The sequence below is a fragment of the Bufo gargarizans genome, chromosome 6 (genome assembly GCF_014858855.1).
Source record: "Bufo gargarizans isolate SCDJY-AF-19 chromosome 6, ASM1485885v1, whole genome shotgun sequence".
Taxonomy (NCBI): domain Eukaryota; kingdom Metazoa; phylum Chordata; class Amphibia; order Anura; family Bufonidae; genus Bufo; species Bufo gargarizans.
In genome coordinates, this window is record NC_058085.1 from 209,166,177 (window position 1) to 209,193,970 (window position 27,794).

General features: G+C 47.2%; 1 protein-coding gene across 3 annotated transcripts in view; it reads left to right on the top strand.

Moving 5' to 3' along the window:
• The first annotated feature begins 860 nt into the window (after nucleotides 1-860).
• Nucleotides 861-27,794, top strand: part of LRRC18 (leucine rich repeat containing 18) — a 114,897-nt gene continuing 87,963 nt past the window's right edge. Inside the window, exon 1 of one of the 3 annotated variants that reach the window (XM_044299363.1) lies at nucleotides 861-979. The gene's annotated coding sequence lies outside the window, so the exon portion shown is untranslated. Of the gene's footprint in view, nucleotides 980-21,001; nucleotides 21,079-27,794 lie in introns of those variants that run through there. The other 2 variants (XM_044299362.1, XM_044299364.1) reach the window with 2 other exon arrangements.

Sequence of the window (27,794 nt, forward strand, 5' to 3'; positions counted from 1 at the left end):
TGGTAACACGCCAACAACTTTTGAGACCCTGGTCCCTCACTAGCAGAGTGACTTAAGATATAACACTCATACAATTGCTATATGCCTTATATAGCTTTGTCCACAACTGTTTATCACTACCTTGTGTGCATCTCATGGTCCTTCTGTCTGTGTGTATATATAGATAGATACTATACAGATATATCAGCATAATATGTAACCCTTTACAATCTATACCATTTAAAGTAATACATTGTCACATCATTGTACAGGATAGGAAGTTGTTGAGGAAACCATGAATACATCAGAGTGCTGGAGGTTAAGAGAGATTGAAATACAAAAATGTAATACTGTATTTTCTAACTAAACACATTTGCCATAACTCTGGGGAAGTTTGGCAACGGTGCATAGTTATAATGGTGCCCCTGTAGTTTGTCACCTACAGTACATTTCCCATTAAAAACAATTTGAATAATGCTTGTAAACTGCTGCTTTTCAGGCATCAGTCACACATTGCAGATTTGGCATAAAAAAAACAGGAGTAGAACAAACATGGGAACTATCATGGAGAGATTTATACGTCCCTTCATTGCACCCACTCTCGATTTTTGCTTTGAAAATATTAATGCAACTCTGACCAACTCTGCAATGTGTGGATAATGCCTTATTTGCTGCATTTGCTAAAATGTCCTGCTACAGAGACTTACTTTAGACCTGTAGGTCTAGAAAAGGCTCACTTTGGAAGTCTTTTCCTCCATGAAGAATTTAACATTTAAAATATTCTTTACAACTGCATATAAAAATCTCCATTTTTAGAACACGAAAAAATAAAAAGGGCTGTCACAAGGGCTGTTATTGTAAGTCTAGTGTGTGCTCCCTTTATTGCAGCAGCTTCCTAACAACAATGTTTATAGCAACAGAGTAGCAGAAACAACAAGGAGGCCAAGGAGCAGAGAGAAAGCGTTGCACCAGTTCACAGCCATAGGCTTCCTTCTGTAAGGTAATATCAAGGATACATTCGTTTTGTGGTTTAGCTTTTATTATCTAAAGTGTTCATGGTGTATAGCATACTTCAGGAGTGTTGTACATATTGTAGACATTTTTACTAATCAGATTCCGTTCAATACATTTGAATAGTCTTATGTCAGGTGTTTTCATACACACCCCTTTCAGATACTCTATATGGAACAGTTGGAGACATTTCTCCAACAAATCTGGCACATTTGAACATACCCTTAGGATGGCTGCACACGGTGCAGAAATATGTACAGAAAATCTGCACCAAAATCTCACAAAAAAAACACACATATCCGCATTTATCATGGTTTTGGCACATTTTTGTGATTTTTTTTTCAGTTTCGGGGCGAATCTGATGCGATTTTGCAGCAGATCTCTCACTCCAAATTGTGGTCCCCAATGCACGAAACAGCGGAGCAACGGCCATGTGCATGAGCTCTAATCTGCAGCTTTGTCTGCAATTGTGTTGAGTGGGTGTGGTTTTTCCACACAGTTGCAATCAGTTTTGATGCGCTTTTCATGCACATGAAGAAAAACTGAAGAATAACACTATACATCTCTAACAACAATCAGTGAAAAACACATTGCATCTGGATTGCATTTGGATGCCTTCCGTTTTCCACGCAAGCCCCAATCACTTCTATCGGGCCAGGGCTGTGGGAGAAACACACAATATAGGACAGGGGTCAGCAACCTCCGGCACTCCAGCTGTTGTGAAACTACAATTCGTAGCATGCTCCATTGATTTCTGTAACGAACGGGGTACTACCAGGGGTCCCTTAAAGTGAAAGAGTTTTTTGTCGTGACGCCAGTTGCATTTCAGCAACAGGGAACGGAGTCCCCTTAAGTAGATGGTGTTGGTTATAGGTGGTACCCAGGTGTAGGATATGGAATGGGGCAAGGGTAGTCTATAATGTCCCTTTAGGTGTTGTGGCTGTGCACGTCACGGTGCTCCTACCTGGATATCCTGGAACCCCAGGTGTTGTCGTCCAAAGCAATGCAACCAGGGGGAATAGTTAAGGGATTTGTAGAAATGATTGAGTCCAGACTTTTTATAAACGTTGGAAACAGCTTTACTTGAATAAACTTGAATCAGAGTTCTAAGAAGAGCAGAGCAATTATGCATGCTGGGAGCTGTAGTTTCACAACAGCTGGAGTGCTGGAGGTTGCCTACCCCCCTTTTTTTCTGAATGCATCGTGATGTGTGAAAAAAGAAGCTCATGTGCACATACCCATTAAAATGAATGGATCAGGATTTAGTCTGGATGCTATTCATTCACTACACGGATCACATCCGGACGGAAAACTTGCTTGTGTGAAAGAGCCTTTAGGCTATGTTCATACTGCAAAAATTCAGTAGCAGATTACTAGCTGAAAACTGGTTGTTTTTGGTGAAGGTTTTAGAGAAGTATTTACAAGCAGTATTCCCTCTAAGCCTCTGCTGTTGCTGAGCAGAGCAGTTAGGTAGCTGAATGATACATCATGAAAGGTGGCCAATCTCTTACTAAGGCCTCATGCACACAAACGTATATTCCTTCCGTGTCCGTTCCGTTTTCTTGTGCACTGTATACGGAAACATTCATTTCAACGGGTCAAAGTATTCCGTATGTCAGTATTTCCGTTCCACAAAAAAATAGAACATGTCCTATTATTGTCCGCATTACGGACAAGGATAGTAATGTTCTATCAGGTGCCAGCTGTTCCGTTACGCAAAATACGAAATGCACACGGACTTCATCTGTATATTTTGTGGATCCCTTTTTTGCGGACCGCAAAATACATACGATCGTGTGCATGAGGCCTTAGGGTGCAGTCCCATGTAGCAGCCACAGGCTAATCTGCAATACAGTGCCACCATAATTTAAAGGGGAATTCTCATCTCTAACGTTTCTGTGGATTTACAATAACAGTGTAACAGATGACTCTGTTGAGAACAATTGCCTATAGCAGTGTATGGAGAGTTGGCTCAACATTTGTGGCTCCTTCCATTTACTTCTATAGGGAAATGGGACCTGTGGTATCTGAATCTATCAGACTCCTGTGGATATTCCATAAAAGTCTTACCTGCAGTCATGGCCGGCGTCAGAACCCGGCATACCCGGGCAAGTGCCGGGGTCCACTACTCGGCGCGGTGGTGGCCCCTTTAAAATGTTTACATACAGGTTAATTCATGCTGCGCAGCGCCACCTCCCGGCCCCTCTCTCACGTGATCTTCTGACTCCAGGCAGTTTCCATAGCAGCGCACGCCGCACAGATCATCATCTGAGTCTGACTGTAAGCCCGCCCCCAGCCAGGAGCAGGACTCGTCTCGGCGCAGCTGCAGAAGACAGGACTCATAGCCGAGCCCAGAGCGGGAAACCTGACACCCAGAGGAAAGCATTGCAGCCCAGAGAAAAGCAGACAAAGCTGAATGCAGTAGTCTAGTAAGTTACTAGTAGTAACAGAGACAGTCACAGAAAGACCAGTTCTTGTAATATGTGTATGTTACATGGGGGGTCTGTCGCCTGGGGCTATCTACAGTGAGTGTCACGACTCACTAGTCACTGTCTACACCAAGACACCTAAATAAAGGCTCAAAGGAGCCTATAATTACCATGTGTTGCTTTGCTCTTGCTCAATGCTCAGCATCAGCAGCAAACATCATGCCTGTAAGGCCAAATGCATACGGATGTGAGCGGTCCGTGGTATCCCGGCCTGGCATCCTGCTGACAGCAGGAGCGCACAGTGTCATTGGTTGCTATGACGCTGTGCGCCTCATGCCGGCACCGCACTACAGTAATACACTCATATGATCTATACGAGTGTATTACTGTAGTGCAGCGGCGTCATGAAGCGCACAACGTCATAGCAGTCACCAAGGATGCCAGGCCGGGATACCACGGCTCAAACACAATATAAACTCCTATAAGAAAATACCAGAATGCATGAACTCAATTACACAGTTTATTGGCAAAAATTCATAAGAGGAAATTAATAAAGTGTATTATTAATTATTATTTTCTTATAGGAATTTATGTTGTAGGAGTTTATGCACATGGCCGTTGTATGCCCATGTGCTGTATTGCTGCCCGCATACGGCAAGTCCACAACGGCCCATGTGCACTCCGCATCACAGATGTGGACCCATTCACTTGAATGGGTCTGCAATCACAGAGATGCAGAACGAACGCATGGATCGGAACCCCACGGAAGCGCTATGGAGTGCTTCCGTGGTGTTTCTGGCCGTGCCTCCGCACCCCAATAAAATAAATCTTATTCAATTTTTTTGCGGGGGCGGACGGTTAACGGACCCATTCAAGTTGAATGGGTCCGGATCCGTCCCGGCCGCTGCACGGACGTCGCTTGTGCATTGGGGACCGCAACAGATGCATAACAGCCGTGTGCATGAGGCCTACGGGCTCTTTCATACGAGCGGGTGCCTATTGATTTATGATGCTATGTGACCCTTTACAGTTTTGGAATGTATTAGATGACGCTAACAGCATTATGCCAGTGTTATCCAATACATTCCAGAACTTTAAGGGTTAGATCATAAATCAATATAATGCTATGTGACCTCCGGCAGCTCTGGGAGGTCAGTCTGGGTGCTGCGATGTGGACTCACTTCGGGAGGAACGCTAATCTGCAAGGGGTCTAAAAGCTCTTTCATACGAGCAGATGCCGTGCGGGTAATCCGCTGTGTGAAAGACAGCCAAGCCCCGCTCCGGACAGCAGAGACACGGAGCAGTATCATGATTGATAATGCTCCGTGCCTCTCTGTGATATTTTTACTACAAAATCACAGTGAGATACAGTTGTCACAGTGATTTTGTAGTAAAATGATCACAGAGAGGCAAAGAGCATTATCAATCATGATACTGCTCTGTGTCTCTGCTGTCCGGGACGGGGCTTGGCTCTCATTCACGCAGTGGATTACCCGCACGGCATCTGCTCGTATGAAAGAGCTTTTAGACCCCTTGCAGATTAGCGTTCCTCCCGAAGTGAGTCCACATCGCAGCACCCAGACTGACCTCCCAGAGCTGCCGGAGGTCACATAGCATTATATTGATTTATGATCTAACCCTTAAAGTTCTGGAATGTATTGGATAACACTGGCATAATGCTGTTAGCATCATCTAATACATTCCAAAACTGTAAAGGGTCACATAACATCATAAATCAATATAATGCTATGTGAATCCCGTCAGTGCTGGGAGGTCACGTTGGTCTTTGTTTCTCCCCTACACTCTCTGAGTACAGGGAATGTAATAGTGTTACCTGCAGTCCCATGTAAAACCAGATAACACTAGTGCAGATTATGTGGTAGTATTCTTATAGTGCCTCCCTGTGCCTCTTCAATGGGACTCCATGCTGGGGGCGCTGCCTCCTCTTCCTACTTGTTCTGATCTTTCAGAAGCACCTGAGTCAGGCCATAGGAACACTGTGGGCGTGGTGACACACACATACACATAAGCAATGTCGGACTGGGGTGCCTGGGGCACATTGAAATATTACCTGCTCACACAGCAGCAAGATGCTACCAGATGATTGAATATGAGGGTCCCTGCAGCAACTTTGAGAAGGTAGGTCCTGGGGAGAAGAGGACACTGGCAGCTTTCCTCTATACCTAGAAGCCATCTCAGCTCTGATTGTGCCTATAATAATAAACTGGTGAGTTTCTTTAATAACCTATCATGTTTTTATATGAACATAGGCTTGTTGAGGTGCTGTACATTTAAAGGGTTTCTACCACCACATTTTGACCTAATTAGCTGTCAGACACTAGCGATCTTCTAGTGTCTGCTCTACCTAACCATGCTATTGTAATCCCTTTCTCTGCAGAGGTTACCCTAAAAAACTAACTTTTATTGCTATGCAAATGAGCCTCTAAGTGCTATGGGGTTGTCTTTTCAGCACCTAGAGGCTCCGTCTACTCACCATGTCTGCCGCCCATCTCATCCCTCCAGCCCGCCCATCCCTAGATTGACAGCCTCCATCGCAGCCGAATTCTCGCGCCTTCGCCGTGTGCATCTGTATTCGGCGCAGGCACAGTGACTGTCAGACCGCTCACTGCGCCTGCGCATTTCCACTGTGCCTGCACATCTCCACTGCTTGAGGCCGGGCGTCGTCTGTTCCTAGGAGCACTCTGACGTCATCTGCGCAGGAGCAATGGAGATGCCGGCGCAGTGAACGGTCCGACAGTCAAATACAGACGCACATGGTGCAGGCACGAGAATTCAGCCACGATGGAGGCTGTCAATCTAGAGATGGGCGGGAGCCTCTAGGCGCTGAAAAGACGCCCCCATAGCACCTAGAGTAACCGCTGCAGAGAAAGGGATTACAATAGCATGGCTAGGTACAGCAGACACTAGCAGATCGCTAGTGTCTGACAGCTAATTAGGTGAAAATGTGGTGGTAGAAAAACTTTAATATATGTATGTAGTGCAGTAAGTCTAATGTGTTATGTGCCACTTGTACAAGGGGGTGGGAGACTAGGGGCCCATTGGAGGATTCAACTGTACCCCTGTGGGCCAGTCCGAGCCTGCATATAAGGACACATATACACACAGGTATACACATACACACACAAGGACAGACAGACCCACACGGACACACATACACAAAGGGACAGACATATACACGCAGGGTCACACATACACACAGGGACAGACAGGGACAGACACACACACACTCCTTCTCTGGCCCCTGCACAATATTTCATCTAGGACCAGGGCCGCCATCAGGGGGGTACAGCCAATACCCCAGTAAGGGGGCCCTGACAGTTCCAATTAAAAAAAAAAAAAAAAAAATTCCCCCTCCCATTTGTCAGTGACTTGAGTTGAACTTTGTTGCATCGCTAGAGGGGGGCAATTGATTATTCCTTTAGTGATGTCTGGTTCATGAACGAATCGTTCATTTGAATTGATTCAGTTCACTGAACCGGAGGAGTCGATTCCTCTGACTGAGCCAATCCGAGTGAAACAGCTCAGGCTACTTTCACACTAGCGTTCGGGCGGATCCGTTCTGAACGGATCCGCTCATAATAATGCAGACGGAGGCTCCGTTCAGAACGGATCCGTCTGCATTATTTTTAGCATAGAACAGCTAAGTGTGAAAATAGCCTAGTACGGATCCGTCCAGACTTTCAATGTAAAGTCAATGGGGGACGGATCCGCTTGAAGATTGAGCCACATTGTGGCATCTTCAAACGGATCCGTCCCCATTGACTTACATTGAAAGTCTGGATGGATCCGCACGGATCCGCACGCCTCCGCGCGGCCAGGCGGACACCCGAACGCTGCAAGCAGCGTTCAGCTGTCCGCCTGTCCGTGCGGAGGCGAGCGGAGCGGAGGCTGAACGCCGCCAGACTGATGCAGTCTGAGCGGATCCGCCTCCATTCAGACTGCATCAGGGCTGGACGGCTGCGTTCGGGTCCGCTCGTGAGCTCCTTCAAACGGAGCTCACGAGCGGAAACCCGAACGCTAGTGTGAAAGTAGCCTCAGTCTGACCTAGCACACAATAGCAGAGCCGCTGGCAGCAGGGGGGCTGGGAGGAGTGTAATCTGATCCTAGAGTGGAAGCTGCTCCTGCCAGCCCCTCCCCTCCCCGCCCAACAACCAATCAGAGCTGAGGCAAGGCAAGCACTAGCAGCTCTGAGTCACTGACACAAGTACAGAGAGAATTAGTGCTCTTTCACACTTGCGTTCTTTTCTTCCGGCATAGAGTTCCATCGTCGGGCCCTATGCCGGAAGAATCCTGATCAGTTTTAGGGTCCATTCACACATCTGTCGTTTCTTTCCTGATCTGTTCCGTTTTTTGCGGAACAGATCTGGACCAGATCTGTACCCATTCATTTTCAATGGGTCCTGAAAAAAAATCAGACATTGTGCTGTCCGATTTTTTTTCAGGACCCATTGAAAATGAATGAGTACACATCTGGTCCAGATCTGTTCCGCAAAAAACGGAACAGATCAGGAAAGAAACAACGGACGTGTGAATGAACCCTTATCCTAATGCATTCTGAATGGAGAGAAATCCGTTCAGGATGCATCAGGATGTCTTCAGTTCCGGACCGGAACGTTTTTTGGCCGGAGAAAATACCGCAGCATGCTGCGCTTTTTGCTCTGGCCAAAAATCCTGAACACTTGCCGCAAGGCCTTATCCGGAATGAATGCCCATTAAAAGGCATTGATCCGGATCCGGCCTTAAGCTTAACGTTGTTTTCGGCGCATTGCCGGATCCGACGTTTAGCTTTTTCTGAATGGTTACCATGGCTGCCGGGACGCTAAAGTCCTGCCAGCCATGGTAAAGTGTAGTGGGGAGCGGGGTAGCAGTATACTTACCGTCCGTGCGGCTCCCGGGGCGCTCCAGAGTGACGTCAGGGCGCCCAAGCGCATGGATCACGTGATCGCATGGACACGTCATCCATGCGCATGGGGCGCTCTGACGTCCCCTGCTCCCCGCTACTACTATGGCAACCAGGACTTTAATAGCGTCCTGGCTGCCATAGTAACACTGAACGCATTTAGAAGACGGATCCGTCTTCAAATGCTTTCAGTTCACTTGCCTTTTTCCGGATCCGGCGTGTAATTTCGGCAAGTGGAGTACACGCTGGATCCGGACAACGCAAGTGTGAAAGAGGCCTTAGTTAGAGACTCATTTGATTCTTTGAGTTAAAAGAACCGTGAGTCACTAGAACACTGAGGCTGTCGGCTGATGCTTTTGCAGCAGTGATAAGATTAAGGGACAGGAGCAGAGAGATAAGAGAAGTGACAGAGGACTGTGAAGACCAAGCAATCTGTTGCTCAGAAGCCATGAGATTGTAAGGCTACTTTCACACCAGAGGCAGGACGGATCCGACAGGCTGTTCACCCTGTCAGATCCGTCCTGCCGTTATTTCACCGGACCGCCGCTCCGTCCCCATTGACTATAATGGGGACGGGGGCAGAGCTGCGCAGCCGTGCTGCGCCGGAGCTCCACCCCCGTCCCCATTATAGTCAAAGGGGACGGAGCGGCGGCAGGACGGATCCAACAGGGTGACAATCTCTCTTCAGGTTTATTAGAAAATCGTGCACAAATTGCACACTAGTTATTTTCCTGAGTGATGTCTGTGTGGACTGTGGGGACTATTTTATTATCAGCCAGTGTTACTGTTATCACCTTATCACATACAGTTTTCCCTGTGCATTCACTTGGTGTACTGCTGTCAGACTGCTGTCACTGTGGGTAACAATGCATTGCATGCACAACAGACAACAATGCCCACCACACAGCTCCTGAGTCCTCCTGTCCGCTTCCCTTCATTCCTGACTCACTCAGTCAGAGCTCAGACAATGTACCAAGAGCCCCCCCCCCCCCCCGCTCCGCTGATTCCCGTATTATACCTGGTATACCGGCTCCAGCTGCATTCCCCTTTAAAAGGCTCTGAGCCGCTGCGCAGAGGAATGTAGCTGCGCAGCGGCAGGTGACGTCAGACACTGTCGCTGTCCGCTGCTGCCTCTTGCCGTAACGCCGCCTTCAGATTAGCGCGCCGCAGCCTGCCTGCCTGCTGCAAGCAGCGTTTTGGTGTCTGCCTCCATAGCAGAATGGAGGCGGAACGGAGCCAAACAGATGCATTCTGAACGGATCCTTATCCATGCATTGGGGAAAAACTGGTCTGTTTGGGGCCGCTTGTGAGATCCCTGAAACAGATCTCACAGGCGGATCCAGAAATGGCAGTGTGACAGTAGCCTGTGCCGCATACTGAGCTGAGCAATTTCAAAGGCTCCAAATTATTTATTTTCATATTGATCCTTATGTTGTCTACTTGGCTCGGCAGCTCTATGTTGTGTGGTCTTTGCTCGGGGGTAAAATGCATGGGGTTGCGGGGTGTTGATGTGCATATTGTGTTTGGGATCCATTTAACAAGTTTGACCAGTTGGGTTTGAGAGTGGTTGAGTGTCATCCACAGATCCCCCATAAAAGGTTCATCCACAGATCCCCCTTAACGGTGTGTCATCCACAGATCCCCCTTAACGGTGTGTCATCCACAGATCCCCCTTAACGGTGTGTCATCCACAGATTCCCCCCCCATAACAGTCTCCGTCATCCACAGATTCCCCCCATAACAGTGTCCGTCATCCACAGATTCCCCCCATGACAGTGTCCGTCATCCACAGATTCCCCCCATGACAGTGTCCGTCATCCACAGATTCCCCCCATGACAGTGTCCGTCATCCACAGATTCCCCCCATGACAGTGTCCGTCATCCACAGATTCCCCCCATGACAGTGTCCGTCATCCACAGATTCCCCCCATGACAGTGTCCGTCATCCACAGATTCCCCCCATGACAGTGTCCGTCATCCACAGATTCCCCCCATGACAGTGTCCGTCATCCACAGATTCCCCCCATGACAGTGTCCGTCATCCACAGATTCCCCCCATGACAGTGTCCGTCATCCACAGATTCCCCCCATGACAGTGTCCGTCATCCACAGATTCCCCCCATGACAGTGTCCGTCATCCACAGATTCCCCCCATGACAGTGTCCGTCATCCACAGATTCCCCCCATGACAGTGTCCGTCATCCACAGATTCCCCCATAACAGTGTCCGTCATCCACAGATTCCCCCCATAACAGTGTCCGTCATCCACAGACTCCCCCTATAACAGTAAGTCATCCAAAGATTCCCCCCATAACAGTAAGTCATCCAAAGATTCCCCCCATAACAGTAAGTCATCCACAGATTCCCCCTATAACAGTAAGTCCTCCACAGATCCCCCATAACAGTAAGTCATCCACAGATCCCCATAACAGTGTTCGTCATCCACAGATCCCCCCATAACAGTGTAACAGTAAACCTTGTGCTTTTAAGGTGTTTTTTTCTTAAATGTGCCAGGGGAAGATTGCTGGGCATTAGAACAGGTAGTGTAGTTAGTGTTAGTGTAGGGTCCTGCTTAAAAGAGTCTACCTAGTCGTGGTAGCAGGCTTCATATTATTTGGCCAAAAATTCATTCCTTACTGAAATCGCTGATTATCACTTTTTACTGTCTTTGTAGTTGTAAAAAAATAATGAAACTGGGGGTAGGTCCTTGGGGGTGGAGGAGAGGTGGAGTCAGGATGGATTCTAAAGGGGCGGGGTAGGCGTCGGGGCCCAGGCCTTGAGCTGTGTAAGGGGCCCCAAAATTTCTGATGGCAGCCCTGGCTAGGACTCACAGAATAGCACTACTCCTCTCTGTAACTACAAGAACACAGCTCTCTGCTCCTCCAGCTCTTCCCCCACAAGTCTGGTCACATGCGAAATAAATAATGTCAGGAAGGTCCTTTAGACCACTACGAAATATCATCCACCCTGAATTTTTGATAATGTTATTTTTAATTTTCCATCTCAATATCTATTTAACAAAAATGCAGTTTTCACACTGGCCACTAAGCCTTATAATAGCTTCAACTTATAGGTCTATACAGAGCACTTTTCTGCAGTTATCTGTGCAGCAGGCAAACTGGGAGGTGCAGGAGGAGGATGAAAGTGGTGAATACGGACTAGATGGTGGTAGTAATACTCAGTGGCAATCTCCCCTCAGGCTCTCCCTGGGGCTGTACAGTAGTGATGAGCGGCATAGGCAATATTCAAATTTGCGATATTTTGCAAATTTTTGGCCTAATATTTGCCAATTCGAGAATTAGTGATTCCCTTATGTCCTACCAGCAGCACAGATGGGGTTAACTGCCCCCTGTGGACTGGTAGGACCGGCGGAATTTTTAATGAGCCCAAGAACCAATAATAAAGTTCCCACTCCCTCAAAAGGAGGGAACTACCCCCCAGCCACCGTGTTTTTTTTCTGTCCTTTGGACAGGTGGACTGGCGTGCAGCTCCCCCCTCCTTTTTCCTATAGTTGGGGGAGAATAAGATAGGGGATATTGCATTTGTCTTCCCCTTATATTTTCCATTATCATCAGGGCTTTGCGATTGCCCTATTTTTTCTTGCGACCCCTCCTCCCCCTCTAACCTTTGTATCTTTCCTCAGGTTCTCTGAGTTCCGGTCCTCTCCTCATGCTGTTCGGAGCTGTGTGATTTGGCGGCAGCGACCGTCACCAGCGACCTCACTTCTCTGCGGCTCCTCTTCGCCGGTGCTTGCTCCTTTCAGGGGAGGGGGGAGGGAGGAAGTGAATGAACCGTTAGAGGGTACAGTTTGTTTTTTCTGCAGGGAAATTATTATTCCCTGATCTTTGGGGAGAATATCTTCCCCAAGTTAAAAAAAAAAAAAAAAAAAAGAGAAGACAGAAAGTAGGGCGGAGACATCAATTCTGATTAATCTCCTGCAATGGTTCCGCCCTTGGGCGGTCCCTCTCACCTCCTTTTAAGCCCTCAGTTACCTTCACTCAGTCTCTGGTTGTGCAGCTTTTTTAGCAAGCCTCCAGAGTCCTATTGCACTGAGAGAGATTTTCTCTATCATTTCTTGTGATATTGAGACTGAAGCTTCGTTTCTGTTGGTGGGCTTATTCTTAAGGTGGTATTTTTTTCTTCTTATTGCTTAATAGGATTTTAATCCTCCTCTTTCCTTTTTCGCAGTCTGCAAGACCCTCTTGATAGGAGGGCTGAGTGCACTTTGAGAAGAGGCTATTAAGCCACTGCAGCTTCAGCTTCTACTGCTATAGCAGCATCTGAGGTGTCGTCCTTTCTGAGGAGTAAACTAAATCAAATTCAGACCGACGTGGACCAGAGTGTATCCCGTGATGACATCCTGGCTGCCTTCAAAACGGTGAATCTGGCCATGGACTTTCTATGCGATACGTTGCAAGTGCAGCTAAAACTAGCAGCCCAGACCATGGGCCTAGTCTCTGCGGCCCGTAGACCTTTATGGCTGAAACCATGGAAGGCAGATAATGCCTCAAAATATAATTTATGTGGGCTTCCGTTTGAGCCTGATTGGCTTTTCGGATCCGAGCTAGATAAGATTATGAAGGGCCTCTCCGACAAAAAGGGCAAGAGTCTTCCTCAAAAGCCCTTTCGAGGATGCCCCGGTAAACATCGGGGGGCAGACAGGGCCAGCAGGCTACTTCCCGTAGAAACTGGGGAGGCAGCAAAGACTTTCGAGGCGCCCCCGCAGACCCACTAAGGAGGCTAATCCCTCCTGACTGCGGGCCTCCCAGAGGCTCTTGGTTTCCCCCTGCTGTCCCTGCCGTTACGCCTCTGGCTTTCCCCATACCCTCTCCCCAGTTCCCCGTGGGGGGACGCCTTGCCCATTTCAAGGAGATTTGGTCCCAGGAGATTGCAGACCCTTGGGTTCTAAGCATCATCTCCTCCGGGTACCTTATAGATCTCGCCTCTCTCCCCCAAGAAATATTCCTCATCAGTCAGGGCTTTCAGCCTGCCAAACAGAGGATTCTAGAATCCTACATCCAGGACTATATTTCAAAGGGGGCTCTGGAGGAGGTTGTGGCAGGGGAGCAGGGCCTAGGGATCTATTCTCCAGTGTTTCTGGTTTCCAAAAAGACAGGTGATCTCCGGATGATAATCGATTTGAGATATTTCAATCGATTCATAAGAAGGCCAAGGTTTTGCATGGAAACCATAAGGTCAGTCAGCCACATTCTCAAACTCGGAGATGTGATGGCCACTCTGGATCTCAGGGATAATTACCTCCATATCCCGATCCATCCCGCGTCTCGGAAATATCTCAGGATTTCCGGGGTTCTCATGCATTTTCAGTTTGCCGCCCTCCCCTTTGGAATCTCATCCGCCCCCCTTATCTTCACCAAGGTGGTGGTAGCAGTGGTGGCTGCACTGAGACTTCAAGGACTGACCATTGTCCCTTACCTGGACGACTGGCTCCTTTTGGCGGCCACCGTACCAGCTCTGACCCACCATCTTCATCTGTCAATTTCCTTTCTGCTCCGCCTAGGGTGGATCATCAACTGGCAGAAATCGAATGTGAGCCCTTCGACTTCAATGCAATATCTAGGTTTCATAGACTCTGTGGAGATGTCTCTTCAGTTGACACCAGAAAGGAAGTCCCGGGTACAATACCTGGCAAGGTTCTTATCGGTACCACGAGTATCCATTCGGACTCTCATGAAGATGCTGGGGCTCATGTCAGCGGCTGCAGATTCAGTCCCTTGGGCATTATGGCACCTCCGCCCTCTTCAAATACAAGTTTTGAACAGGTGGGACGGCAGCCCTACGGGGCTAGATTCCCTATACGCTCTATCCTCCCAAACTCGAAATTGCCTGAGATGGTGGTTCCATCTCCCTGCAGCGAAGTCTATGACCCAACCATCTTGGCTCATATTGACTACAGACACGTCCCTAGTAGGCTGGGGCGCTCATCTAGACGGTTTCACAGTTCGGAGAACTTGGTCTCTCATGGAGCAGCGCCTCTCCTCCAATCTCCGAGAGAGGCGAGTTATCCGGCTAGCCCCCTTCACTTCGCCCCTCAAATCCGAGGCAAAGCGGTGAAAGTACAGTCAGACAATATGACTGCAGTTCTTTACATAAACAAACAGGGAGGTACGAGATCCCTACCCCTTCTTGCAGAGATCGGGGTAATTCTACGGTGGGCAGAGTTGAACCTATCCCATCTATCTGCCACCCACATTCGGGGGTCCCTCAACATGATTTCAGATCGTTTAAGTCGCAGATTACCGACCATGGAGTGGTCTCTGCATCCGGAGATCTTCAAGCAGATAGTCCTAAGATGGGGATTACCGGAGGTGGATCTCATGGCAACCAGGTTCAACGCCAAGGTACAGAGGTTCTGCTCTCTATACAGGGAAGACAAACCCCTGGCGATAGATGCTCTGTGGATACCATGGAGGTTCAGGCTGGCTTACATCTTCCCTCCCTTTTCCATGATACCGAGGGTATTGATGAAGATTCGTCAGGATCAGGCCTCGGTAATAGCCATCATTCCGTTCTGGCCCAAGAGATCCTGGTTTACCTAGCTCATTCAGATGAGTCGGGGACAATACTGTAGACTCCCCCCGGAGCAGACCCTGGTGTCGTGGGACACACATCTCTGCCCAGATCTGCTTAGATTCAACCTGACAGCCTGGAAGTTGATCAGTCCCTTCCCAGAGTAGAAGGGCTCTCTGAGGTGGTCCTGAGAACGTTATCACATTCAAGAGCGGAATTCACTAAGAAGGCCTACTCCAGAGTGATGAGCATCTTCACCTCTTGGTGTGATTCTAACCAGGTGGCGTCTGCAGATCTGCCCCTTTCAGCCATATTACAGTTCCTTCAGGATGGACTAGACAAGGGCCTTGCTCCGGCCACTTTGAAGGTGCAGGTTTTTGCCATCTCGGCCTGTTTAAACAGGCCATATTCTTGGGACCCGCTCATCAAACGCTTCCTTAAAGGAGCCGAGAGATTGAAACCTACAATACTGAGACCCATTCCTCAGTGGGATCTTTCAGTAGTACTCAATGGGTTAGCATCTCCCCCCTTTGAGCCATTGGAGGAGGTCGGATTCAAGTTTGTCACCTTAAAAACAGACTTTCTGCTAGCTGTGACTTCAGCTAAAAGGGTTTCGGAGTTGCAAGCCTTTTCGGCTCTGCATCCATATATCACCTTTTTGCAGGACCGGGTTCTCCTAAAATTCTTACCCTACTTCATACCTAAGGTGTTATATTTTCAAAATGTTAACCAGGTAATTTCTTTACCAGTTATATTTTTTTCCGCCTCCTCCGATGTTCCTGTCAGACATCCTCTGGACATTTTGAGATGCCTCCAGACCTATGTGGATATGTCCAAGGAGTTCAGAATTGATGAGAATCTCTTCATCCTGTTTGCCGGTAAATCTAAAGGCCGCAAAGCGTCTAAGGTTTCCATTAGTCGCTGGATCAGGGAAGCCATTAGGGAGTCTTTTCTGTCTCAATCTCTGGACCCTCCAGAGTTCGTTAAGGCCCATTCTACTTGGGCCGTTTCAACCTCAGTGGCAGAAATAAATCAGCTTCCCTTAGAGTTAATCTGCAAGTCGGCTTCCTGGAGCTCTGAATCAACCTTTATCTCGCACTACAGAGTCGGTGCTAAGTTTGCAGAGTTTTCAGCCTTTGGGCAGACTTATTCTTGATTCTGACAGGCAGAAAGGCCCTCCCTGGGGGTTCTTCTTGTTATCTCCCCATCTGTGCTGCTGGTAGGACATAAGGGAATCGTTAATTTCTAACGATAATTTGTTTTCCCTTAGTCCTAACAGCAGCACACAAATTTCCCACCCTATGTACGTATGCTTGCTGAAAACACGGTGGCTGGGGGGTAGTTCCCTCCATTTGAGGGAGTGGGAACTTTATTATTGGTTTTTGGGCTCATAAAAAATTCTGCCGGTCGTACCAGTCCACAGGGGGCAGTTAACCCCATCTGTGCTGCTGTTATGACTAAGGGAAAACAAATTATCGTTAAAAATTAACGATTAGGGTTGAGCAAACCCGAACTGTAAAGTTCGGGTTCGTACCGAACTTTAGGATTTTTAGACCCCGGACCCGAACATTTCAGTAAAAGTTTGGGTTAGGTGTTCAGCCGGTATTTTATGGCGCTTTTTGAAAGGCTGCAGAGCAGCCAATCAACAAGCGTTTAACTCTGTGCCCTTAGAAGCCATCAAAGCCATGCCTACTAATGGCATTGCTGTGATTGGCCAGTGCAGCATGTGACCCAGCCTCTATATAAGCTGGAGTCACATAGCGCTGCACGTCACTCTGCTCTGATTAGTGTGGGAAAAGGATGCTGCTGGTGTGAGGGAGAGAATAGGACAGAATCTTTAATCAGAAGTGCTTGTTAACTCAGCAATCTACCTAGATTTTGTTTCGTGGGTGCAGTGCACAATCTTTTTACCCTGCCCAGAGCCCAGTGACCCAGAAAAATAACTTTTATCCGTCTGTTAGTTAGGTTGGCGGCAGCCATTTTATGCAAGTTCTGTGCAACAGCACAACATATGTTCATTTGTGACAGTCAAATAGAAGCTTGAACTACCGTATTTTTCGCCCCATAAGGTGCACTTTTTTCTCCCCCAAAAATGGGGGGGGAAATGCCCCTGCGTCTTATGGGGCGAATGCTGACAGTTTTACATCGCAGACTGAGAAGTACGAGCGAGCGGGGAGGGACTGGGAGGAGGAGCTGGGGGCCGGCAATAGCGGCGGGGCGGTGCAGTCACTGTACTATAGCCCCGCCGCTCCAGTGCTGCACTATTAAAATATAAAATGTCTTATTCAATCAAAAGTGATTAAACATGCCCCCCCACGTTTAATATTACTGTACATCCTAGCACCTTCTGTAGAATGCAGGCAGGCAAGCCGGGCGGACGGCAGCGTAACTCCCTAATGTCACGTGCCTGCGTCGCCTACTTTGTGAATGAAGCAGGTGGCGCAGGCAAGTGATGTCAGTGAGTGATGCGCCAGCCGCCTGGCCTGCCTGGCTGCATTCTACAGAAGGTGTTAGGATGTACGGTAATATTAGGAGTGAGGGGGCATGTTTAATCACTTTTAATTGAATAAGACATTTTATATTTGTATACTGGAGCAGCAGAGGGGGGATCTGTGGATGAAGTTTCATGGGGAACATCCTTGGAAGGCACAGTTAAGGGGTGGGGAGTCTGTGGATGGCACTGTTATGGGCTGGGAGATGGCACTGTTATGGGGTGGGGGGTCTGTGGATGGCAAATATATAACAGTGCCACCCACAGATCCCCCATAACAGTGCCACCCACAGAAGCCTTATGACAGTGGCTGTCCCACAGTACGTTGTGCCCCGCCGCCACTACATTTCCAGATGTGCCATCCCTGCACAAACAAGTGGGGGATAAAATCAGGTGTGCACTGCACAAAGCCATCTGTGGCAAGGTCCACCTTACTACGGATACGTGGACCAGTAAGCACGGTCAGGGATGTTATATCTCCATAACAGCAAACTGGGTAAATGCAGTGGTGGCTGGGCCTGAGGCAGATAGCAGTTTGGTGCATGTTCTTCCAACACCAAGGATTGCAGGGCGCTTCAGTTTGCCTCCTGTTGCTTCCTCTTCTATTCCTCATCCTCATCCTCTGCCGGCTCCTCATCTGGTCAACGTAAGACCTTCACCACCAACTTCAGCACAGCCAGGAGTAAATGACAGCAGGCAGTTTTAAAACGTATCTGTTTGGGGGACAAACTCACACCGCGCAGGAGCTTTGGGCGGGCCTTGAACAACAGACCGATGAGTGGTTGGTGCCAGTGAGCCTCAAGCCCGGCTTGGTAGTTGTCGATAATGGGCGAAATCTCACAGCAGCTCTGGGACTAGCCGGTTTAACGCACATCCCTTGCCTGGCACATGTGCTGAATTTGGTGGTGCAGAGGTTCCTTAAAAATTACCCCGATATGTCAGAGCTGCTGCATAGAGTGCGGGCCATCTGTGCGCGCTTTTGGTGTTCTCACCCTGCTGCTGCTCGCCTGTCAGCGCTGCAGCGTAACTTCAGCCTTTCCGCTCAGCGCATCATGGAACTCGACCTTGTACATGCTGGCTAGACTGTGCAAGCAGTAGGCGATAGTGCAGCCTTTCCGCTCATTGCATCATATACGACGTGCCCTCAAGGTGGAACTCGACCTTGTACATGCTGGTCAGACTGTGCAAGCAGCAGCAGGCGATAGTGCAGTTTCAGCTGCAGCATGCAGCCTGGTTGTTGTCGATAATGGGCAAAATCTCATAGCTGCTCTGGGACTAGCCGGTTTGACACACATCCCTTGCCTCGCACATGTGCTGAAATTGGTGGTGCAGAGGTTCCTTAAAAATTGCCCAGATATGTCAGAGCTGCTGCATAAAGTGCGGGCCATCTGTGCGCGCTTTTGGTGTTCTCACCATGCTGCTGCTCGCCTGTCAGCTCTGCAGCGTAACTTCAGCCTTTCCGCTCAGCGCATCATGGAACTCGACCTTGTACATGCTGGCTAGACTGTGCAAGCAGTAGGCGATAGTGCAGTTTCAGCTGCAGCACGCACGGGTGAGTCGCTTTGTGGAACAGCACCGCTTCACCACCAATGACTGGGCCTCCATGCGAGACCTGTGTTCCTTGTTGCACGTTTTCGAGTACTCCACCAACATGACCAGTACCAATGAAGCCATTCTCAGTGTTACTATCCCACTTTTTCTACTTGAAAAAACGTTGCTGGCGATGATGGAATAGGATGTGACACAGGAGGAGGAGGAAGAGGGATCATTTCATAGGGTTTACAGCCAGTCATTCACAAGTGTCTCAGAGGGTGGGTTCCTGCACCCACAAACGCCAGGTACACAACTGTCCAGCCGGGGTACAGTTCTGTAGGATGACGGGGTGGAGGATGAGGATATGGAGGAGGATGAACCATGTTCACAGCAGGGTGGCACCCAGACCAGCTGATGGCCATCACTGGTGCATGGCTGGGGAGATACACAGGACACAGACGATACACCTCCTACAGAGGGCAGCTTTTCGTTGCCTCTGGGCAACCTGGCACACATGAGCGATTACGTGCTGCAGTCTCTCAGCAACAATCTGCGAGTTGCCCACAGTTGTCTAACTTGTGCTGATTACTGGGTGGCCACGCTGCTGGATCCCCGTTACAAGGACAACATATCGTCCTCAATTCCCTCACTGGAGCGTGATTGTATGGTGCGCGAGTATAAGCGCGCGGTGGTAGACGCACTGCTGGTGGCATTCCCACCTGACACCGGGGGCACAGTGAAAGCACAAGGTGAAGGCAGAGGAGGAGGAAGAGGTCGCCAATGCAGCTGGGGCACCAACAGCACCTCAGCAGGCAGGATTAGTATGGCCGAAATGTGGAAAAGCTTTGTCAGCATGCTACAACAACCAGCACCACCAGCTGATATTGTAGGAAAAAATGCGTATAGCAGTACAACGAAAAATGTAAGTCTTATCTTGTGGTGGTGCCAGCCGTGTTGGGAGCCAGTCAGAAGTTCCCCCTTGGATGCGTCATATAGAAGAAACTGCAGCACTCTCCTGTCTTCAATTCAGTGGAATTTATTTCACCAGCAAAAAAAAAAATGCGACGTTTCGACCGTAAAGGTCTTTCTCAAGCAACATACAGAGTGAATAGTAACAGACATATATACCCATTCAATCCCTCCCAGTAAGTCACATGTCTCAATAATACATGCAAATGAAGTGAAAGTTACACCAATAAAGTGGATCCTCTTTTCATCCACCCACCTGTGATTAAAACCAATAATATATTCCTCCTCTCTATCCACACAGTGACAAAATCATATACCATTAACATGGTGTCTACTCACAAAGATCATTGCAAAGTCTGTGCGGCCCCATTGAACATCGAGGGCCCTGAGAGGGTGGAGACCTCCCCCGCATGGTATCTGGGGGAGCGTACCCCGCTCAGAGACCTTGAGCGCAAATGGTTTTTTTTGGGACGACCCCAACCCTTCTTTCTTTAAAAAAGAGTGGGGGTATGGGGACTCCCAAATGGCTGACTGAGCCCTCAAAAGTGGCATTATGACTGGACCTGTATTCCTGCCGTTGAATGAGAGAGGACTGTTGCGTAACCCTGGCAATATGGATACAGAAATAGCGGTGGAATACATGCTGCTGAACTCTGTCTTCATTTTTACCACTGTGGAGCCCCCTTTTGTCAATAAACCACAATTAGAGTGATTTTGCATATTTGCAGTAGAATGGCATTTTTGAAGCCTACTGACTTGGCCATATAAATGGACACTCTCTGTGGTAGTAATTGAGGCTAAGGATAGCCCAGTACAAAATGGACAATCAGTAGGGATTAAAACTCTAATAGGTAGACCTGACAGGGTTAATTCTGAAACTGAAGCACTGTGTACATAGCAGAGACAATCGCTACACATGGACAGCACTGACTACACTTAGAAGTGCTGGGAGTCTCTGCTGTGGCACGCCTACCTGATCTGAATACAGGCGTTACCATAGCAGCAGGAGGAACACAACAGCACAGAGAGCCTGGCTCTGCACTGACCCTGCAGGAGTGCTAGACAGCTCACGTCTTCCATGAATCTGCACGTGTTCATGACGCATGCGCAGCTCTGACATGGAGACGCTGGGAAGCGCGCCTTTTCACACTACACAGGAAGAAGAGGTCATTTTCCCCCCCATGATGTGCCAGCCAGACTTTGCAATGATCTTTGTGAGTAGACACCATGTTAATGGTATATGATTTTGTCACTGTGTGGATAGAGAGGAGGAATATATTATTGGTTTTAATCACAGGTGGGTGGATGAAAAGAGGATCCACTTTATTGGTGTAACTTTCACTTCATTTGCATGTATTATTGAGACATGTGACTTACTGGGAGGGATTGAATGGGTATATATGTCTGTTACTATTCACTCTGTATGTTGCTTGAGAAAGCCCTTTACGGTCGAAACGTAGTTTTTTTTTTTGCTGGTGAAATAAATTCCACTGAATTGAATACAGGAGAGACCAGCTGATATTGAACGTCTTAGCAGGAGGAAGCATTTCAGCAACATGGTGGAGCAGTATGTGTGCACACGCCTGCACGTACTGAATGACAGGTCTGCCCCCTTCAACTTCTGGGCATTGGGCACATGGCCTGAGCTTGCCCTTTTATGCCTTGGAGGTGCTGGCCTGCCCTGCAGCCAGTGTATTGTCTAAACATGTTTTTAGCATAGCAGGGGGCGTTATCACAGACAAGCACAGCCGCCTGTCCACAGCCAATGTGGACAAGCTCATGTTCATTAAAATGAAGCAGGCATGGATCCCACAGGACTTGTCCGTACCTTGTGCAGAATAGAAATGTATACCGGCCTTACCCAGCCATTGTTATAAAACAGCACAATTGCTCATTGTTGTATTTTGGATATTTCCCACTCTTTTGGAGTGCACCCTAATAGGAAATAAAAATAAAACCAAAAACCAATCTCGGCTACCTCGTCCTCCTCCATCGCTGCTTCCAACTACACCGTTATGTCCACCGCCTCCTAAAACTCCTACTCCATATGGACCTGAACCTCATAAATCAAGTTTATTTTTTTTAATTTGTGGGTATTTTATCTTATGTAATTTCACAAATTTGTTACATTTTCGGGTGAAATTCACAAATTTTTGGGTGTGATATACCACTGCTATACCTAGTAGACAGGTAAAAAAATAATCACTAATTTGTCTGTTACATTTTTGCGTGAAATTCACTAATTTTTGGGTGTGATATATCCATGCTATACCTAGTAGACAGGTAAAAACAATGTTTTGGGGTGTACCCTAATAAATAAATAAAAATATTAAAACCCAAAACCAGTTTAGGCTACCTCCTCCACTTCCACCTACACAGTCGCATCAACTTCCTCCTCAACCTCCTACTCCATATGGACCTCGTCCTCCTAGATCAAGATTTTTATTTATTTTTTGCGTATTTTATGTTATTTAAAGTGATTTCCCTATCCACATTTGTTTGCAGAGCACTTGCCATGCTCTTAACCACATTTGTATGCCATTTGCAGCCCTCTAGCCCTTTCCATTACATTTTTAGAGCCATTTTAGTGCTCAAAAGTTTGGGTCCCTATATAGACTTCAATGGGGTTCGTGTTCGGGGTCAGGTTTGGGTCCCAAACTCGAACTGTTTTGTAAAGATCCATCCAAACTCGAACATCCAGGTATCCGCTCAACTCTACTCACCACTTAACCTACAACCAGGCATGGTTTTGTCTGATAATGGCTGTAACTTGGTGGCGGCTTTGGAGCTTGGCAAGCTCCCACACATACCATGCCTAGCCCATGTGTTCAACCTAGTGGTTCAGCGGTTTCTCAAAGCCTACCCAAATTTACCTTAGCTACTGGTGAAGGTGCACCGCATGTGTGACCATTTCCACATGTCATCGACCGCATCCGCCGGTCTGGCAATGCTGCAGCAGCGCATGCAATTGTCAGCTCATCGACTGTTGTGTGACGTGAGCACGCACTGGAACTCCACGTTCCACATGTGGGCCAGGCTTTGTGAGCAGCAGAGGGCAGTAGTGGAATACCAGCTGCAACATGGTCGTTGCCTTTCCAGTCAGCTTCTGCTTTCCACAAGCGATGAGTGGGCATTGATGTCTGACCTCTGTGAGGTTTTACGCAACTTTGAGGAATCAACACAGTTGGAAGTCTTGTCTGTTGGGACTCTGGCACACATGGCTGACTTTATGTTAGGCTGCCTTTCCTGTGACCCTCTCGTTGTATGCATTTTGGCCAACACTGATTGCTGGTTGTTCACCCTTCTCTACACCCGCTACAAAGATAACTTCTCATCTCTCATTCCTGTGAATTTTTGTATATTGATTGACAATCCAAATTTTTGTATATTGATTAGTCTGTATGAGGACCAAGTTACAACATCAAGAGATAGGACCGATTATATTCATTGCAAAATGCTTATTCCATCTATGGTTATGTTGTTTACTCACGAAACAGATGTCTGCAGGCGGATCCAATCGACAGTCCGCGGTGTCCCGCGTGGTGATCCAGATGCGATCCTCCGCTACTGCTTTAGTCACGTGAGTATCGATTTTATTTGTGGAATAGTAATGTGCAACTTCCCTCAGCAGTTTTCAAGGAATTTCGACAGCTGATATCCTTTACTTTCACAAGCTTTCACTTACTGGCGCCAGTAGTTTCTTTCACAGTCCACAGCTCCACAAATGCATGTGATATGTCCTCAATAAGTTTTCTCCAGAGGAATTCAGAGTTGTAGAAGTTGGCGGTCCTTGTGTTGAATGAGGGGGTCCAGTACCAAACGCGTTTCAGGGCTCTTAGTGGCCCCTTCCTCAGTGGTTGACCTCTCCTCCATAATGCTGCTCCTTTTATAAGAGGATTTGGGAGTTTGCAAAATGGGAAATGGATTCGGTTGTCCTCAAACTTTGTAACGGATTTTTACCATGGAATCAATTTGGATCAAATAATGCTCTTTTCTCTGATAAGTTCAATACTTTCCACATTAATCTTCACTGTGCAAACTCACTGCATTTTATAGATCACATTGCACCAAAAAATGCATCATAAAAAAAAACCACACAAAAAAAAGCATATGCATTTTTTAAGTGTTTTCATTGGAAATCATTTTCTAAGACATGTTAGTCCATAGATAATCAAAATCCATGTAAAAAAATTGTACATTAGATAGTAAAACATCTAAAATGTCTAAAATCAATTGATGTCCCCATGTTAATATATTATGATGTAGAGAAATGGATAGAAGCCTAAAAACAATATAAAAAATATGAAAAATATGATAAACTGCTGGTTAAAACTACATTAATCAGTTAATATGTCAATGGTGGCCTCCTGTGGCTCAAATTGTTTAAAGTTAAACATTTAATATTCAATGTTTAATATATCAATTGATTTTAGATGTTTTAGCATTTAATGTACAATTCTATTAGATGGATTTTGATCATATATGGACTAACATGTCTTAGAAAGTGATTTCCAATGAAAACACATTAAAAAAGCATAAAAAACGCATATGCTTTTTTTTTTTTTTATATGATGAGTTTTTTGGTCCAATGTGATTTATAGAATGCAGTGAGTTTGCACAGTGAAGATTAATCTGGAAGGTATTGAATTTATCAGAAAAAAAGAGCATTATTCGATCCAAATGCTAAAAAAATCTGTTACAGAGTTTGAGGACAACCGAATCCATTTCCCATTTTGCAAACTCCCAAATCCTCTTATAAAAGGAGCAGCATTATGGAGGGGAGGTCAACCACTGAGGAAGGGGCCACTAAGAGCCCCGAAATGCATTTGGTACTGGACCCCCTCATTCAACACAAGAACCACCAACTTCTATTTGTGGAGCTGTGGACTGTGAAAGAAACTACTGGCGCCAGTAAGTAAAAGCTTGTTAAAGTGAAGGACATCAGCTGTCGAAATTCCTTGAAAACTGCTGAGGGAAGTCGCACATTACTATTCCACAAATAAAATCGATACTCACGTGAATAAAGCAGTAGCGGAGGATCGCATCTAGATCACCACGCGGGACGCCGCGGACTGTCGATTGGATCCGCCTGCAGACATCTGTTTCGTGAGTAAACAACATAACCATAGATGGAATAAGCATTTTGCGACTAATATAATCGGCACAGAGTCTTATCTCTTGATGTTGTAACTTGGTCCTCATACAGACTAATCAATATACAAAAATTCGGATAACCTACGATTATATGTAGATGTTTGGACATTGGATCGAATATCTTGAATATAATACCACTCTTTTCATATGATCATTTATACTAAATTTTGGACTTGTGTCTATTGATGCAAAATTATTGGACATTGGATTTAAGGATAACCATTGCGTTTGATTGGAACTCTGTGATTTTACTAATTAATTGTTTTTACTGTGAAGGTACTATTTAGTCTGGTCAGACCAATTTGTTGATTGCAATATAATTTTATCAGTATTATTGTCATTGCTAATTTTATCAGTGTTATAGCATTTGTATCTAATAAAGTACCACATACTCCATATATAGTGAGTGCCCAGCCCTTCTCTTGAAAATACTGACCGGTTGACTTGTTTATGACAGTCACCAGCAGACCTTCACCTATAATGTTTTAGAAGGTCACCAGCAGGCCCTCGTCCATAAAGTTTTTGAGGGTCACCAGCAGGCCCTCGCCCATAATGTTTTAGAGGGTTACCAGCAGGACCTTGTTCTTAATGTTTTAGATGGTCAACTCAGCAGCAGACCCTCACCCCTAATGTTTTAGATGGTCAGATCAGCAGCAGGCCCTCGACCCTAAAGTTTTAGATGGTCAGATCAGCAGCAGACACTCGCCCCTAATGTTTTAGAGCAGGCATCCTCAAACTGCGGCCCTCCAGTTGTTTCAAAACTATAACTCCCAGCATGCCCGAACAGCCTACAGGTATCAGCCTACAGCAGGGCATTGTGGGAGTTGTAGTTTTACAACAGCTGGAGGGCTGCAGTTTGAGGAGAAGAGGGTGGCAGCTTGCACATGAGGCAGTGGCTGAGCCAGCAGGGTGGTAGCGTGGCCATGAGTCATCAGGGTGGCAGCAGTGGGAGGTCGGGAGCCAAACATGCCCAGGATAGACCACCCGCTTTGAAGGAGTCTACCTGCCAGGAAAGTAGCGGTGCAGTGGTTCTCGAAGGCAGCGGTAGCAGGCAGTCAGCGTGAAGTGTTGGTGGGAAAATGCCATACTCGGTGGTCTGGCAATTTTTTGTTAGGCCACCGGAGGAGTTGAACATGACCTTTGCCGACTTTGTGGGCAGAAGGTGAAGCGTGGCCAAGGTGCCAATGTTGGCACCATGGCCCTGCGTTAACACATGCAGAGTCACCATAAAGTGGCCTGGGAGAACCGTGGTTATAATGTGGTGGTCCAGAATTCTGCAGCAACCCATTTTCATCACCCAGTGGCAGTGACTCCCTTCGTCACTCAGTGGCACGCACCCAATTTCATGCAGTCAGGACTCCACCAGCTCAGCCGAAGGGTCCTTCCCATCATCTGCTGGTCCTGCTTCTCTTTCTCCTACTCCTCGTCAGTCATTCCGTCAGCAATCTATCACCCAAGCGAATGCCAAGAGACAACAGTATGCGTGCACTCATCCAGTGGCGCAGAAGCTGAAAGGGCTCCTGGCCAAGTTGCTGCGGCTGCAGTCCCTCCCTTTTCAAGTGGTGGACTCTGCATCTTTCAGAGAACTGACAGCTGAACCGTATCACGATTCGTGACCCATATCCGCTTCTTCTGATCCCAGACCTGTTAACCAGATTGTTGGGGCTAAGGTTTTTTCTAAGTTGGATTTCAGAGGGGCATACAACCTAGTCAGGGTCAGGGAAGGGGACGAATGGAAGACGGCCTTCAATACCCCTGAGGGTCATTTCGAGAATTTGGTTATACCTTTTTGTTTGATGAATGCTCTGGCAGTCTTCCAACATTTTGTAAACAGCATTTTTCATCATTTAATGGGGAAATTTGTACTGGTGTATCTGAATGACATTTTGTTTTTTTCTTCTGATTTCATGACTCATCGAGACCACCTACGCCAGGTCTTGCTGATTCTGTGGGATAATAAATTGTACGCTAAACTGGAAAAATGTGTGTTTGCGGTTCCGGAGATTCAATTTCTTGGTTTCCTTCTCTCCACTTATGGTTTTTGCATGGACCCTGAGAAGGTCCACGCTGTGCTTGATTGGGAGCTTCCTGAGAATCAGAAGGCGCTGATGCGGTTTTTGGGTTTTGACAATCAATACAGAAAGTTCATTTTGAATTATTCCTCTGTTGTTAAGCCACTCACTGATATGACTAAAAAGGGGGTAGATTTTTCTTTGTGGTCGGTAGATGCGCTTAAAGCCTTCTCTAGTATCAAAGAGAGTTCTGCTTCCGCTCCCGTTTTAGTACAATCTGATGTCTCTCTACCTTTTATTGTTGAGGTGGATGCTTCTGAGGTGGGTGTGGGTGCGGTCTTATCTCAGGGTCCCTCTCCTGCCAAATGGCGACCGTGTTACAAAGAGAAAAATATGGAAAATTTCAGCCCGCACAACCCCTAGCAGGTGCAGATTGCTATGGCGAAATAGAGATATAAATGTAAAAACACAAAATGCAATCGCACACTGCAACCAGCTCTCTGCCCTGCCTTTATGCTGGATGTTGAATAAGGCATTGGTGTACATTTTGGCCAAAGCGTAATAAGCCACTCACCGCGTCAAGGTTGCCTTCATGAGTGGTCCCTAACACTAGTTCCTACCTGTTATGGGCCATGACAGCCACATAAAGTCCAGGGAGCGCAGGTACAGCATGCATGCCAAGCACACTCTGCTTTTAACCCCGTCCGGTGCCATTACAGCTTTCATCGGATCCAGGGATGCAAGTGCTCACATGCATGCTGAGC